General features: G+C 47.8%; 1 long non-coding RNA gene across 1 annotated transcript in view; it reads left to right on the top strand.

The window, feature by feature from the left end:
- The first annotated feature begins 427 nt into the window (after positions 1-427).
- LOC135192837 (uncharacterized) overlaps positions 428-13,414 on the top strand; it is a 237,699-nt gene continuing 224,712 nt past the window's right edge. The window contains exon 1 of the long non-coding RNA XR_010309041.1: positions 428-724. This is a non-coding gene — a long non-coding RNA (uncharacterized LOC135192837). The remainder of the gene's footprint in view (positions 725-13,414) is intronic.

Below are 13,414 nucleotides of genomic sequence, written 5' to 3'. Positions count from 1 at the left end.
GCTGCTGTCAAATACCTAATAGATACAGGTGCACAAATTACAGTGCTAAATGCACAACTAGCAAAGCATCTGAGAATATTGCCATCCCGGAGAAAGGTAAACATAACAGGTGTTACAGGACAACCTGAAACATGCTATTTAGCCAAAGCACAGCTGTGGCTACCTGGGGAGAAAAGAGGTACCCTGGTAGAGTTAGCATTGGGCTCGTGTAAACATAATATCCTTGGATTTGATGTTCTAGCAGGTAGAAGATGGCATCTTCCTGACGGAACATTATGGAGCTTTGGTGCTTATGAGGTGAGGAAAAAGAGGCAAAGGTTAGTTCGTACTTGTGTTTGCTTATTGCAAACAGCTCCTCCATTGCCAAAGTCACACATTACTTGTGTTGCACAGTATCCATTGCCAGCTGCAGCTAAGCAAGGTATCACTGAAGTGATAGCTGATCTTGAGAAGAGACAGATTATCACTAGAACTCATTCTCCTTACAATTCACCTGTTTGGCCAGTCCGAAAATCGAATGGCCGATGGAGATTGACGGTAGATTTCCGGAAGCTAAATAGTAACACTCCTCCTCTTACTGCAGCAGTTCCTAGTCTTTCATCCACAGTGACAGCAATCCAAGCGGCTTCTCACACCTGGATGGCGACTCTAGACGTGAAGGACATGTTCTTCATGGTGCCATTGAGAGAAGAGGACAAACCGCAGTTTGCTTTTACCTGGCAAGGTATTCAGTACACATTCAACCGTCTTCCACAAGGGTACAAACACAGCGCAACCATTGCACACAATGCACTTGCAGCTTTGCTTGACACTGTTCAACTTCCTAAGGATGTTAAGATGTACCATTACATTGATGATATCTTGGTGGGAGGGAATGACAAGGAGCAAGTTGGTGCAGTGGCTGAGAACATCCGAGAACTGTTGACTAACCAGGGTTTGACCATTCCAAAGGAAAAGTGTCAAGGTCCGAGTCAAGAGGTAAAATTCCTGGGATCATGGTGGATAGCAGGTGCAGTGTCTGTACCAGATGACACTCTTCAGAGCATTGAAAAGGGCCAAATACCCCAAAATAGAAAAGAGTTACAACAGTTGTTGGGTACTCTGGGTTACTGGAGGAAACATATTCCAGGTTTCTCTGTAATTGCCCGTCCTCTGTATGATTTGCTTAAGAAGAACAAGCATTGGGATTGGACTCCAGAACATTCTGATAGCCTGAGGTTTCTCAAGGACGAACTAAAGGCATATCAGAAGTTGGGGCCCTTACACCCAAAAGATGCCCTGAGGGCTGAATGGGGTTTTTCTGCGAATGCCTCATACTGTGGAATTTTCCAGAGAGGACCCAATGGTCCTAGTAGAGCTCTCATGTTTTCATCAACAGCATTCAAAGAGGCCGAAATTCGGTACTCGGATTGGGAAAAGGGACTTCTTTCCCTAACTCGAGCTGTTAAGGAAGCAGAAAAGCTTCGTACTGCACAAGATGTTGTGGTGCAAGGCCCATTTCCTCTGCTAAAAGCGATCCTTAAAGGATCTCCTCCACCAGAAGGAATTGCCCAAAAGGCTACTGTTAGAAAGTGGTATGCCTACTTAGAGGGAATTTCACAGCTGATGCCGCTGAAAGAGGGACCTACAAAGGTATCCAAACTTCAGCAACCCATAAATCCTGATAAAGCTCTGCTTAGTCAGCCATATAAGCCTTCTCCTATTCAGGTAGCCCCTGAGATGACCGCAGACTCCGACAAATCGGGAGTGTGGTTCACAGATGCATCCTCTCGGAGGGTAGGGGCGAAGTGGCACTACAAAGCCGCTGCCTTGGAGATTGCTACAGGCCAGACCATCACTGAAGAAGGTGATGGCAGTGCGCAGGTAGGGGAGTTGCGTGCTCTTATAATAGCAGCCGAGAAGGGAGCAACAACTATTTACACTGATTCTTATTCCACGTTCAAAGGCGCCACTGAGTGGATTTGCCAGTGGGAAGCGAATCAGTGGAAGGTGTCAGGTGCGGAAGTCTGGAGAGTCGAAGACTGGAAAAGGCTATTAGAGATTGGCCGATCCAGACCCCTCAAAGTTGGTTGGGTAGAAGGGCATTCCAAAAAGCAAACACCAGCTACCACCTGGAATAATCAAGCTGATTTCTTGGCAAAGATCAACATAGTGGATGAGGACAAAGGAGAATGGTGGAGATTAGCTGAGTGGCTTCATATTAAAAGAGGTCATTCAGGAAAAGCAGACCTTTACTTCAAGTGTAGGTCTAGAGGGTGGCCAGTTTCTATGAGTACCTGTAAGGAACTCATTTCATCTTGTCCACAGTGCAGAATAAGGCTTAAAACAAATCATCCCAATCTAGCTCCAGCACAGCATATCAGAGAGGACAAAAGGTTATGGAGCACATGGCAAGTTGACTATGTGGGTCCTTTAAAGCCCTCACACGGGAAGAAATACATACTGGTGGGGGTGGAGGTGGTTTCAGGATTAGTCATGGCTACAGCAACTAGTGCTGCCACAGGAGCCCAAACTATTGAGGTCTTGAAGCAGTGGTTTAGTGTCTTACCAATGCCAGAGTACATCCAAAGTGATAATGGATCTCACTTTACAGCATCTTCTGTACAAGACTGGGCTAAGGGTGAAGGGATTACATGGGTGTTCCATACTCCCTATTATCCTCAAGCTAATGGTATTGTAGAGAGAACAAATGCTCTGGTTAAGAAACATGCCATAGTATCCAAAGGTAACTGGGATAAACGCTTGCCATACGCAGTTTTCATTGTGAACAACAGATGGGGTAATTATGGTAGTCCTAAAATAAGGGCATTTTGTCCTGACAATCCAGTGGAGAATGTTAGTCATCCACCAGATAAATCTCAGCACTCTCAACAGTCATTACACAAATTACAGGTGGGACAACCAGTAATGGTAAACTTACCTTCAATTGGAGTTGTGCCTATGACCCTGACAAAACCAATTGGGTTGTATGCTTGGGAAGCTACTGATGTAAGTGGGAAGACTCATCGTATCAGTGCACGATGGATTCTCCCAGACTTCTGAACTGCTTTTGCATATACCAGGTTTTCTGCTTTGTAAATATTCGATAAAGTTTTGTTTATTCAGGGGGGTGGGCATAAGTATTAAATTAGTTTGAATTAGAGTTATGCTTATGTATTAGTTGTGTTAAGAGTTAATTATAAGTTGTATTTCATTTTTGCTTTTTCGATTCTTGGCTTAATGTGAGCCAGGGGGTGGAGTATGTCATGGAGAGTAGCAAAGGCTCTCTAAGCTTTTGCTATATTGTGTAGTTTCTGGTGCCTCACATTCAAGCAGAAGCATCGAAAAAACCAAAACAATCTTTCAGTCCCATGGGAAGATTTCTCCCCAGGGTAAGTGAAAGGTAAACACTGGCCATGTTTCCTTTTCACTTGGCCTTGCTTTCCAGACAACAGGGTATTGTTTTGGTTAAGTAGAAACGACATTCTCAGACCTGCCCAGCACCTGCAGGTGGGCTGGCCTGAGGAGTGGTCTTTATATTGTTTGAGTAATATTATCCAATTATATAAATTGCTTACTGTTTTTTACCAATGTATGTGAACAACGTAGAAGTGGTCTGAATTGTGGGCTAGTCCTATTTTGGAACATTATAAAAATGGTGGACAGGCCAGGATCGAGGCTCGCCCTTGCCCTTGTGCTCTTCCCTTCCCTTGCCTAGCCTTCTGGGTTTTTCCAGCCTTTCTGGTTTTTTCCTGGACTTCTAACAACAACAAACTGCTCGCCGATACAGCCTCGCCTCGGGCGGACCCCGAGTCGCAGAGGCTAAAGCCTGCATGCCTGGACCCTCATCGGGAGAAAGGGACTCCCTACCAAGCCACAGACTACAGACTGTGAGTAGCTGGCGAACTGTTAACTCAAACCTCAGAGACTCGAAAGAACTCTCTTTAAACATCATAGACTCTTTAATTTGCCATTTTCGGAAATGTTACTTTGACCTCAATCAAAAGAATTCACAGTGGTGGTGTAGTTTCGGGAAGAGGGAATTCGCATTCTTTGCAATAAATCACTGATAAAATAGTCAACGCCTCGCGTGTTTCCCCTATAAATTCTGCCGCGAAACTGTGTTCCACGACAGAGGGGATTTCTCTTATTCCTTCCTTATTAGGGGAAGGTGAGAAATTGATTTGAGGTGGTATTAAATTTTTTATTAAATTATTTATTAAAATTAATATTTACAAATTTGTACCACCCCCAACCACTATGTAATCAAGTTCTTTTGTGTAAGATTATGAAAACAGTAGGGATATGATATATTTATGTACAGGGATTAGATTATTAAATGGAAATATCAAATTATCAACAACTATAGACAGAGAGAAAGATTCCCTTAGGCTTAATGCCTCTTAACATCTATACTGTTTGCCTAGCAAGGGCTGAAACTGTGTGTGCTCTTCAGACAGAGGTAACTTATTTTACAAAGGAATTAAAGTTTGCTTAAATGTGGCTCTTAAAGCTTGCTTAATTATTAATCACCCTCCCGGGATTGTGTCACAGCGTGTGCCCAGTGTTCAGGTCTTGGTGAGGCTGGAATCTGTCCCAGCTTGCAGAGAAATGATAAGTGTTCCCAGTCTCTGGGGTAAACAGGATTTCTCTGACCTTCTCTCCTGGTGTGAAGTGGTCTGCCTCGGTGCTGCTGATTCTTCTGGATGCCGTGTGTCCAGGGATGGTCAGCTGGCAGGATTTCCAGGTACAGGAGGAGGATTTGTCCGTGCAGTCTCTGACACGGTCTTCTAACAGCTAGCAGGTTGTGTTTGTGGTTTCACAGACAATCTATAAGGTCTGCTGACCTGCATTCTCCATGTTTACAGGGCAGCAGGCAAGCAGTATATGCCGGGCTGCAGGGAGACTTGAGCTCCATAGATAAATGCAAGATAGCAAGCCAGTATGTACGGCTGCTCTAGGCTTAGGCAGGGAGCTCTCGGCTCCCCATATATGTATCAAGTGCAGGCGTGCATGTGCTCTGCTTCTCAAAGGGTATGCAGACAGCTTAACTGCGCCTTGAGATCAATGCAAGAGGGCTGAGCCTTGGAAAGTATGCAAGTGAGGGCCTGATCCTGTGTCTAGGCCATGCAAGCAGGTCAGGACTGCTATGTGGATCAGAGAGCTGAGCTTGAACCTCTGAACACTCTGAACACGTGGTGCTCCTTTGCACTCCTCTTTATAGACTCTGAGCCTAGATTCGTGGCTCATTTGGCCATCTAAAGTGACCAATCAGGCTGGCAGTAAGCCCAAACCTCACCTTAATAGGCAGAAGCTGTTTGCCTGGACCCTCCCAATAGGGGATCACCTGGGCAGAGCCCAGGGGTACACGGACTGGGTGTGCGTTTGTTACACAACCTGTTTACTGCCATAGGTCCTGACTGAAAAATATGTCCAGGCATGTAGAGGCATGTAGAGGCCTCAGTTTTGGGGCTGCAGCCCCTCCACCACAATCCTGTGATGATGACGACAGAATGTGTTCTGTCCACCCATCCTGACCTACCCAAGTTGCAACTGCTTTGCGAGATTTTTTTCCCGCATCTTTAAAGACTGTTAAACCTTGTACTGGGCTTTCAGATCGAATGGGCCTCTGTTCTACGCGGTGATCGGTTAACAGGGCCAAGAGTTTGTGCGCAGGATAGGTGTTTCTTATCAGTCCTCCAGTCAGAAACAGCAGCTTGGAGTTCTATAGAATTGCCTAAAAGTCAGTTCAAATAGTCCAGGGCAATTGGAACATAAATAGTTTCTGGATCATTGCCACTAATGTCTATGACTCGAGATCTCCCTTTGATGATCAATTGAGCAAATATTTCTGGATGTGTCAAAATGGTCTTCCATGGGCGAAACCCATTCCAGGATTTTTAGAGGGTTTGGAACATCCTTGACCCATTGCATGATGAGGGCATAGGGATGCTGCTGGCTGTTGCTAGAGTTAATTACCATTAAATCGATGGGGTAGCCCTCCACTACCCGTGCTGCATGGGAAGTTTGTATTTTACTTGATATTATTTGCAAGGCTTTTTCCTGATCGCTCCCCAAGCATCTCTTTACATTCACCTGTGAGGACATTCTTAAAAGTCGAATGAGTGGTTCCATATCATCATTCGTGATACCACACAATGTACGCACCCATTGGAATTCCCCTACCAGTTTTTGGACATCGTTTAGTGTTGAAATATCCAATGTCAACTCTAATTTCTTTGGAGACACATATGTCCCCGATATCATGCACCCGAGGTATTGCCACGGTGGAGTCTGCTGAACCTTTTCTGGGGCTATGATCAACCCCCATTCTGATAGGACTGCAGTTAATTGAGCTAACACATCTTTTGTGTCAAAAGATTTTCCAGCTATCAGTATATCGTCCATGTAGTGACAAATCAGCAGGGTCCTGAATTGCATTCTAACAGGCTGTAAAGCCCAATCTACAAAGGTTTGACACATGACCGGCGAATTTTTCATTCCCTGGGGCAAAACCACCCAATGGTATCGTTTAGCAGGAGCAGCTTTGTTCACTGATGGCACTGTAAAGGAAAACCATTCCGCGTCCAGCGGGTGGAGTGGGATCGTAAAAAAACAGTCCTTCAGGTCTATTGTCAACAGTTGCCAATTTTGTGGTATCGTAACAGGGGATGATAACCCTGGCTGTAATGTCCCCATATCATGCATTACTGCATTGACGGCTCTCAAATCGTGCAGCAATTGCCATTTGCCACTCTTCTTAGGGACAGTAAAGATGGGGGCATTCCAAGGGCTGGTAGATGGCACTATGTGCCCTGCTAGCAATTGCTCATGTATCAGCTCGTGGATTTTCTGCAGCCTGTCTTGCTTTAGCAAACACTGATCGACCCACACAGGTTGATCTGTCTTCCAGGACATTTTTAAGATTGGCTGCTCGTCGCCAGCGGCTGCCCCTGAAAATGGGGCTGAGTGACAAGTCGCGCATTCATTTGGCTCAGTAAGTCCTGTCCAATCAAGGCAATCGGAATAGCGAGAACATATGGTCGTGTGGACACTACTGCCCCATCCCTAAATTTGAAAGAAATTGGATGTTCGCTAATTTGAGCGGCTTGGACCCCACCCACTCCAAAGACTCCTGTCAGAGCATCACCTAAGGGCCATGAATGGGGCCACGCTGTATGGGGTACAACAGTTACATCGGCTCCTGTGTCATGGATCATTCTCAGGTGAATAGATTCCCCAAGTTGATTAGTAAGCTTCACCGACTCCTCCGGTTTTCCATCCCTTATGTCGGTAGCGAAAAGGATTTGTGGAACCCCTGTCGATCCACAACCCTCAGCTCCCCGAACTTTGTTTTCACTCACTGGAATGCATGCTCTGAAAGGCACAAACTGGGCTTAGTCCCTGCCAGAATGAAAACAGGAGGAGTCAAGGTATAAATCATGATTATTATGATGCCCGCATAATCAGCGTCAATCACTCCAGGCAGCACAAAAATTCCTCGCCTAGTAGTAGATGAGTGTCCTAGCATCAGAGCGCTCAGCCCATGTCCAAGTGGGCCTGTCAGGGTGACATCAACTAGAGTAATATCTACTGCTGTTGCCACGTCCACTCTGGCACTTCCTGCTGTGGCTGAGCAGCTGCTGTCCAGGGACCCCGAATTTTTATCATAGCGCATGGGTGACCCGTGCTCCACGCTGCGTTTCCCTTGTGCTTGCATTTGGATGTGGAGTAAGTAGTTTTCATGCAGATATCACAGCGCGGTGGGTTCTTGCTCTGAACCCCTCTCGGATGGTCAAAGCACTGGGTTTTAACATGTCCAAACCTGCCCAAATTAAAGCATTGTTTGTCCTTGTCTTGCTCCCTCCTGCATTTGTCGTACACAAGGGGTTTCATGGCAGCTTTAACTGCCAGGGGTATGCAAGCCGTCTTGTCCGACATCTTCCGGCACTTGGCAGCCTCCAGCATTTGAGCGGGACCAGCGCCTTTTGGCAGAGTGCTTAACACTGTCTTTGTTTTCTCATTAGCATTATTGAAAGCCAACAGGTCAAACATTTTGGTCTTCACTTCCTCAGTTAAGTCCAGATTGTTCATGATACTTTGATGTAAGTGGTCAAGGAAACTTGAATACTTTTCCATGTCACCCTGACTTATATTAGTGAAAGCGGGTGTAGAAGGTGCAGGGTCTTGAATAGTTAACAAGGCTGAGTGCACCAGCTGTTGAGCTAATTGCAGCACTTCTGTTTGAAAGCCTGCTTGAAAGGTTGCATTTGCAAAAGGCCCAGACCCCAAAAGCATCTGCGATTGAACTCTGTATGAATGGTCTGTGTTCTGACGGGGCATGGCCGCAGCACTCTCACATAATTCCCTCCATTTGTGGTAAAATAACAATTGCTGAGAGGGACTAAGTACAGATTTTACAAACATTTGGATGTCGTACGGCGTCAGTAGCTGAGCTGTGAAGAAGTGTTGCAGCAGCGACTGGGTAAATGGGGACGCCGACCCGTAAGATGATATTACCTGCTTAGCTCTTTCAATTACCTTCCATTCTACCGTCACCCGCTGTCCTCCACCCTGGGGGCTTGTAACCACCGGATAGGCTGATGGGAGTATTTCACCCTCCACAAGGGCATGCCTAATAACTCCTTTCCACCTGGTGACTGGATGGCCTATAACAACAGGTCCTGTGGCCCCTGTCCCGAGCGATGGGGCATTAAGGGTCAGGGGATGGGCCCCTGGGGCAGGCATCACAGGGTTTAATGGGGGAGGGGTGGGGTGCACTGTCAAAGGACCCACATTATACTCATCCACTTTGCCCGACGGTTCGTCCCTGGCTTCCAACTTCTGAAGTCTGTCAAGAAGGTCCTGTAGCTGTGTGCTTCTCAGCTCGGGGGATTAGGCTTCGTGGGGATGATTGGCCAGCATCGGAGGTGTGGAGGGTGGCAAGGCAAAGTACAAATGCCGAGTTTCCTTCAGAGACGTTGTTGCTGGGGGGTTGCTCACCACGGTGGGGGGGGATGTCCTGTTCGCTGTCAGAGATCTCGGACGAAGATGATGGAGGTGCCCGCGGCACTGGTCACTTCCTCCTCCCCTTCTTTGCCTCCACCTTTCATGCTTTCATCTTGCTCAATCGAGACCCTCCTGAAGCAGGCAGCAGAGCGGCAGAAGGTATTTGAAACAGCTGTGAAGTAGTTGATAAGGGGGCTGGAGTACCAGAGGCCCCATCGCTCCCTTGGGGAGTAAGACCTGCAAACACAGAAGTGGCAGCTGCCTGGTCACCCTTGACAGTTGTCAGGGTGTCAAAGATCAATCACCACAGAAGGATGAGTTTTTCACCATCTTTGGAGCCCTCAGTCACCTCTTTTTTTAGGGCTTGTCCCATAGCCTCCCAAGTGACCATTTCAAAAGCTGCCTCCACTCCAGGGAGCAGAGAATGTTCTTTTGCCCACCGAAACAGGGCCCGTAATGCCTGACCATCATACGATAAACCTCTCTTAGAGAGAAAACATTGGAGGAGCTTCACTACTGCCTCTTGTTCCTTGCTGAGTGTAGACCCCATCTCCTCCCCATCCATCCGCCCTGATCAGGGGCAGAATCTAGTTACCTCTCTAGTCATGCACGAATTTAGCTGATCCTCGGGGCAGGGATCGATAACGGCTGGTCTCCCTCACCCCTTCTCTCTCGTCAGCCGTCTTCACATCCCCCATAAGCAGAACTTGCAGCTGCGGAGGAAGGTCAAGCCTCTTAGTTGCGTGAACCCGAAGGGGGGGGGGTCAGATCCCACTGTTCAGTGCGCAAGATGTTGCAGGCCGCACTACATGCTGTCTTGGAGAGTAGCAGAACCCCTTAGCAGGCCTCCCTGTTGTGAAAGTTATAGTGTCTCACATTAATGCCAAGAGCCTCGCAAAACCAAAACAATCCTTCAGTCCCATGAGAAAGTCTCTCCCTAGTCGAGATAAAAGGTAAACAACGGTCACTGTTTTGGTTAGGGGGAATGGCAGTTCTCATGCCCGCTCAACACCTGGTGTAGGCCGAACTTGGGGTGGTCTTAGAAATTGTTTTGGTAGAAATTGTCCAGTTGTATGAATTGATTATAACTCTGTGCCAATCTGTAAGAATAACGTAAAATAGCCTGGACTGGAGGGTTACACCTCTTTTGAACATTATAAAAATGGTGTGCCTTCCTGGATCGGGAGCTTGCTGGTACCTGCTCCTGTACCTGCTCACTCGCTGGCCTGCCTGCCTGCTTCGTTCCTGCCCCGGTGACCTCTCGTTCCTGATTGGCCCTGCCCGACGAGGGGCCTGCAGAGGCTTGAAACCTGCTTGGGCCCGATCCTGACGAACAAAGGGACACCGCCCAAACTTCGAATCCTGCTAATCTGAACCACTGAATCGTGAGTAAACCAAGGAAAGAACTCCTCACCTAAAGACTAACTTTAAAGACTCAAAAGAACTCTAAAGAAATCACAGACTCTCTTTCATTTGCTATTTTCTGAAATGTTATTCTACAACATCAAACCTAAAAGAATTCACGTGGGGAATTTAGTTTGGGGGGGGGATCTCCGTGTTTGAGCAATAAATCACTTGAACTATAGAATCATAGAATCATAGAATCAACCAGGTTGGAAGAGACCTCCAAGATCATCGAGTCCAACCTATCACCCAGCCCTAGCCAGTCAACTAGACCATGGCACTAAGTGCCTCATCCAGTCTTTTCTTGAACACCCCCAGGGACGGTGCCTCCACCACCTCCCTGGGCAGCCCATTCCAATGGGAAATCACTCTCTCTGTGAAGAACTTCTTCCTAACATCCAGCCTATACCTACCCTGGCACAACTTGAGACTGTGTCCCCTTGTTTTATTGCTGGTTACCTGGGAGAAGAGGCCAACCCCCACCTGGCTACAATGCCCCTTCAGGTAGTTGTAGACAGTAATAAGATCACCCCTGAGCCTCCTCTTCTCCAGGCTAAACAGGCCCAGTTCCCTCAACCTCTCCTCATAGGATTTGTGTTCCAGGCCCCTCACCAGCTTCGTTGCCCTTCTCTGGACATGCTCCAGCACCTCAACATCTTTCTTGAATTGAGGGGCCCAGAACTGGACACAGTACTCAAGGTGTGGCCTGACCAGTGCTGAGTACAGGGGAAGAATAACCTCCCTTGTCCTACTGGCCACACTGTTCCTGATGCAGGCCAGGATGCCATTGGCTCTCTTGGCCACCTGGGCACACTGCTGGCTCATCTTCAGCTTACTATCTATCAGTACCCCCAGGTCCCTTTCCTCCTGGCTGCTCTCCAGCCACTCAGTCCCCAGCCTGTAGCACTGCTTGGGGTTATTGTGGCCGAAGTGCAGAACCCTGCACTTGGCCTTGTTAAATCTCATCCCATTGGCCTCTGCCCACCCATCCAGCCTGTCCAGGTCCCTCTGCAGGGCTCTCCTACCTTCCAACAGATCAACACCTGCTCCTAGCTTGGTGTCATCTGCAAACTTACTGATGCTGGACTCAATCCCCTTGTCCAGGTCATCAATAAAGATATTGAACAGGACTGGGCCCAGCACTGATCCTTGGGGAACACCACTAGTGACTGGCTGCCAACTGGATGTGGCACCATTCACCACCACTCTCTGGGCTCTGCCATCCAGCCAGTTCTTGATCCAGCACAGAGTGAATCTGTCCAAACCATGAGCTGCCAGCTTGGCTAGGAGCTTCTTGTGGCAGACAGTGTCAAAGGCTTTGCTGAAGTCCAAGTAGACTACATCCACAGCCTTCCCCACATTCACCAGGCGGGTAACCTGATCATAAAAGGAGATCAGGTTGGTGAGGCAGGACCTGCCCTTCCTAAACCCATGCTGGCTGGGCCTGATCCCTTGGCTATCCTGTAGGTGCTTTGTGATGGCACCCAAGATGACCTGTTCCATGACCTTGCCTGGCACTGAGGTCAGGCTCACAGGTCTGTAGTTTTCTGGCTCCTCCTTACGACCCTTCTTGTGTATGGGAATCACATTGGCCAGCTTCCAGTCTTCAGGGACCTCTCCAGTGAGCCAGGACTGCTGATAAATGATGGAGAGTGGCTTGGCCAGCTCAGCTGCCAGCTCTCTCAGCACCCTAGGATGGATTCCATCCGGTCCCATGGACTTGTGAGGATCCAAATGACACAGCAGGTCCCTTACTGCTTCCTCATGGATTAGAGGGGGACTGTACTGGTCCCTGACTCCATCCACCACTTCAGGAGTCCAGCTGTCCTGGAGACAACCTGTCTGTGATGGTTTGGGGGTTACCCCGCCCCCCCACACTTTTGAATTTGCCCCAGCTAACTCAGACGGACCCTGGGAATATAGATGAAGCAATTTATTTACAGCTAGCAGAATTTACAAGCAGCTATTTACAATATATACAGTTATATACAATTATATACAGAAATATACAAAGGATAAACAATACAAAAGCACAACTCCCCTCCCAGAAACCTGAGTCCCCAGGAGGGGCTCTCAAACCACCCCAACACCTCCCCCGGCCCTCTCAACCTTACCCCAGTTCTCAGGAAGAAGAGAGGTGCGGCCAAGAGGTTAGGGAGCAGGGTTAGTAGGAGCAGGGTTAATGAGATGTGACCAGGTCTAAGGCAAAAGCAAGAGTGAGAAACAAAATGGAGAAAAAGTCTTTCTTCTTCCCAGAGTTCTCAGCGTGACTGTGAGAGAAGTAGACACAATTGTTTTTCATTTCACTGCCCGTTATCTAGTTCTGTTACCAAAACATTCCAGCTTGCTTCAAACAAGCACACTGTCCCACTAGTGAAGATTGAGGCAAAGAAGGTGTTAAGCACCTCTGCCTTTTCCTCATCCTTTGTCACTATGTTCCCATCTCTATCTAGTAAGGACTGGAGGTTGTCCTTGGCCCTTCTCTTGCCATTCATATATTTAAAGAAACACTTTTTATTTTCCTTGGCAGCCGTGGCCAGCCTGAGCTCCAAGTGGGCTTTTGCCTCTCTAATTTTTCCTCTACAAGACCTAGCAACCTCCTTGAACTTCTCCTGGGACACCTCCCCTCTTTTCCAAAGGTGATACACTCTCTTTTTAATCTTTAATTCCTTCAGCAGCTCCCTGCCCATCCAGCCTGGCTGCCTCCCTCGTCGGCTCATCTTCCGGCTCAGTGGCACTGCCTGCTCCTGTGCCTTCAGGAGTTCTTTCTTGAAGCAGGTCCAACCTTCCTGGACCCCTTTGTTTTCTAAGGGCTATTTCCCAAGGAACTTTCTGAATTAGTTCCTTAAATAGGCTGAAGTCTGCCCTTCGGAAGTCCAGTGTGGAGGTTCTGTTGATGCCCCTCCTGGTTTCTCCATGGATTGAAAACTCTATAATTTTATGGTCACTGGACCCCAGGCAGCCTCCAACCACCACATCCCCTACCAGCCCCTCTCTATTTGTGAGCAGCAGGTCAAGCAGG

This window comes from Pogoniulus pusillus, chromosome W (genome assembly GCF_015220805.1).
Source record: "Pogoniulus pusillus isolate bPogPus1 chromosome W, bPogPus1.pri, whole genome shotgun sequence".
Classification (NCBI taxonomy): Eukaryota; Metazoa; Chordata; class Aves; order Piciformes; family Lybiidae; genus Pogoniulus; species Pogoniulus pusillus.
This window is presented reverse-complemented; position numbering and strand designations above follow the sequence as displayed.